The following is a 3,777-nucleotide window of genomic DNA, read 5'->3' as shown; positions in this document are numbered from 1 at the left end:
CCCTGCATTCAGTCAGTGGTGGCTTCCCGGAGAGACGGAAGGAGACGGAGCCTCAGCAGAGGCAAAGTGGGAGGGGAACCATGCAGCATCAGTGGTGGCTGCGGGAAGGAGGAAAGCATCAGCGTGCCTAGTACCAGCCTCACAGCACCCTCCGTGTGCCCGCATAGGCGGGGTGGGTGGCCCACTGATGCCTCTTGTGAACTTAACCAGGCGGCCATGATGGCCGAGGTGCTGACAGAGAAGGAGCAGGACACCAGCGCCCACCTGGCACGGATGAAGAAGCACCTGGAGCAGACGGTGAAGGACCTGCAGCACCGCCTGGACGAGGCTGAGCAGCTGGCCTTGAAGGGCGGCAAGAAGCACATCCAGAAGCTGGAGGCCAGTGTGGGTCTCTCAATCTCTCTGAATCTGGGAAGTGAAAACGGCACTCCCCGATCCTTCTCTCTTCTTGTATATTGACTCCCATCCTTATCCTGTGGCTGGGGACAGCCACCCAATATCGTCAGTAGGTCCTGAGTTAATTAACATCCCCCAAGACTGACTATATAAGTATCTTTCTTGATTGTAGGTACGTGAGCTTGAAGGAGAGGTAGGTTGAAAGTGAGCAGAAACGTAATGCTGAGGCTGTTAAAGGTTTGCGGAAACACGAGAGAAGAGTAAAGGAACTCACCTACCAGGTAAGGGGAAGAGCTTTCTAGAATATCCAGACTTCCTGAACAAAGGGAAATTGAAAACCTGGTGACTATGTCGTACTCACAAATAGCTACATGTTAACTTGATATACATAAGGGGCAAATGACACAATCACCTATCACAGACCCTTTCCTAAGCTAGGAAAATCAGGAAGGCCTTTAGAAAATCGTGTAAGTGAGGAAAGAATACAGGTTTCAAAGACAGATAAACTGGTATTAGTCCTAGTTTGGCCTCTTACTTTTTAAACTCGGATAGGTTACCTAACACTCTCAACCTTAATTCATCACCTGTAAAATAGAATAAAAACATCTACTCACCAGAGTAGGGAGGTAAGGATTAGAGACGTGTATAACTGTCCAATATAGTGCCTGCACACAGTGGACATTAAACAAGAGTGGCTACTGTTAATACTATGAAGGAAGCCTCAGAGTGGACCACATTTACCCCAGGCCCACCTGCCATCATATCAAAGTGATTTACTTCACCACCTGTAGTGGGTTGATTTTGTTGGATTCAATGCAGACCATTTTTGTCAAACTTCCAGACTGAGGAAGACCGCAAGAATGTTCTCAGGCTGCAAGACCTGGTAGATAAATTACAGGCAAAGGTGAAATCATACAAGAGACAAGCTGAGGAGGCTGTAAGTATCTTTAAGCCCTTGAGGGAAGAAGAAAACTTCGTTGGGGGTAGAAAGTATATTAAGAGAATGTGTTAATGAGAAAGAAAGAGACCAAGTAAGAATATGTCATTCTTATTTTAAGAGAGATGATATAAATATGAATTTACCCCCAAATCCTAATTATAGAATAAGACCTCAAAACGAGATATTTTTATTATTAAGCAATTTGTAGGGGTTGGGGGGAAAAAAGAAAATTCCAAATAACCCACCTTACTTGATAGCTGCAAAGAATATCCAGCAGAAAATCTAACACCATGATAAATATTCCTCTCCCTCTAGAAATGCACAAAATCAATTGTTCCCAAAAGCCAAACAGAAATCTTTTACCCCAGCTGACTCCTTCCCTCACTACCACTGTCATCAGCAGGGACTTATCCCTGCACATTCGCTGTAGCAAATTAGGATGTGTTGGAAGGTTCTCCAGCTTCACTTTTCCTGGTTGTTCCCCACTCTTCCAGACACAGTGGAGTGGGAAAGAGGTAAGAAAAGGGAACACGAAAGGGAGAGGCACGAATGGTAGTAAGTCCAACCAACAAAGGGCATACTTTCTTCCTATCCCCATCCCCCCACCCGCAGCGTCTCTGTATACCAGAGTCAAAATATATGGCAAAAACATTTCAACTGGGATTTTCCCGAAGTTAGAATTTGACCTTACATTTATTGTCTAACCTCTGTGAGCGAGCGCACATGGGTCTCTTCCTCCTTTTCACTCAGTCCATACATCGTAAATAGACTTCACGTATACCTGGGTTTGACATAATGAGCTCGTCTCTTCCATTTCAAAACTATTTCTTCTTTCATTCTTTAGAATAAAAAATGTAATTGAAGTTACAACTTCTGTCTGCATTTGAAATCAGATATGACAAACAAACCGTAAGAAGAAAATATCTGAGTTGAGAAAATAATCCTGTTTGTGAAAAGTGCAATGAGAACCACAAAGTCTAACTCTCACAACTCTATTCTTAGGAGGAACAATCCAATGCTAATCTTGCCAGGTTCCGCAAGCTCCAGCACGAGCTGGAGGAGGCCGAGGAACGGGCTGACATTGCCGAGTCCCAGGTCAACAAGCTGCGGGTGAAGAGCCGGGAGATTCACACACAAGTCAGTGCAGAGTGAACACATCTGCCTGATGCTGCCAAGGGGCTGAAGAAATGCACAAAATGTGCTATTTTGGGTCACTTGCTTTGTGATGTTTTTCTCTTCATGTTGAATAAATAAAAACTACAGTGAACTGATAAACTGAACCAGACTTATTTACTTCCAAAATTATTTATTCTCAAACACAGTTCTCACCTAGCTATTATTTTTTAACATTATATATGGCTTTGTGGAACATTCAATATCTGTACCTCCCTCACCACCCCGCATCCCTGTTCCCATCTCCAGCTCCACCACACACACACACAATTACCTTTTACTGGACTTAATTTTATTAAATCTCTCTAGACTGTTACAAATGACTAAGGAAACCACTCATGGAGGTTACCCCTTCAGACAGGACACACTCATGCACCCACTGAACAGGTGGTTACTGAGCATCTACTATGCGCCGGGCACTGCTCTCAGTACTATGGGAATAGCAGTGAACAAAGCATACTTCCCTCCCTCTGGGAACTTATATTCTGCAAGGAAAGAAAGGCAGACAACAAATAAGAAGCTGTGTCTACTATATTTAAAATAGATAATCAACAAGAACCTACTGTATAGCACAGGGAACTCGGCTCAGTATTCTGTAATAACCTAAACGGGAAAATAATTCGAAAAAGAATGGACACTTGTATGGGTATAAATGATTCACTCTGCTGTACACCTGTAACTAACACATCATTGTTAATCAACTATACTCCAACATAAAATTTTTGTAAAAAGATCTACAAAAAAAATAAGAAGCTGTGTAATGTGTCAGGTAAGTGCTCATGAGAAATGAAAAAAGTAAGAGGGAGGCAGTTAGTACTTTGTAGAGAGGAGTCAAGCAAGGCCTCTCTAAGAAAAACACATTTGAGCTGAGACCTGAAGGAGGCAAGAGTATTCCAGGCAGAGGGAACAAAAGAAAATGCAAAGGCCCTGAGGCAGGGGCAGTTTGGCATGTCCCAGGGACAGGAAGGAGGCCAGCAGGGCTAGAGGAGAATGAGCAAGATAGTTACGGCATAAGAGAGGAACCTGGGACCCCAGGGATCATGTAGGGCTTCAGGGCCACCTGAAGACTTTTTTCTTCACTCAGAGTGAGATGGGAAATCTTTGGAGTGTTTTGAGCAGAGGAGTGATATTAACACACATTTTAAAAGAATCACTCTGGGGACTTCCCTGGTGGTGCAGTGGTTGAGAATCTGCCTGCCAATGCAGGGGACACGGGTTCGAGCCCTGGTCCTGGAAGATCCCACATGCCGCGGAGCAACTAAGCCCAT

The 3,777-nt window shown here is 44.1% G+C and overlaps 1 long non-coding RNA gene across 1 annotated transcript; it reads left to right on the top strand.

The window, feature by feature from the left end:
• Nucleotides 1–434: 434 nt before the first annotated feature.
• On the top strand, nt 435–2,616 carry LOC309653667. The gene is made up of 3 exons (XR_014259353.1): nt 435–677; nt 1,238–1,333; nt 2,339–2,616. It is a non-coding gene; the product is annotated as an uncharacterized lncRNA (long non-coding RNA).
• The last annotated feature ends 1,161 nt before the right edge of the window (nt 2,617–3,777 follow it).

The sequence above is a fragment of the Balaenoptera physalus genome (assembly GCF_965194825.1).
Source record: "Balaenoptera physalus genome assembly, contig: HAP1_SCAFFOLD_806, whole genome shotgun sequence".
In the NCBI taxonomy this organism is placed as follows: Eukaryota; Metazoa; Chordata; class Mammalia; order Artiodactyla; family Balaenopteridae; genus Balaenoptera; species Balaenoptera physalus.
Note: the sequence above shows the minus strand (reverse complement) of the source record. Positions and strands in the feature narration are given on the sequence as shown.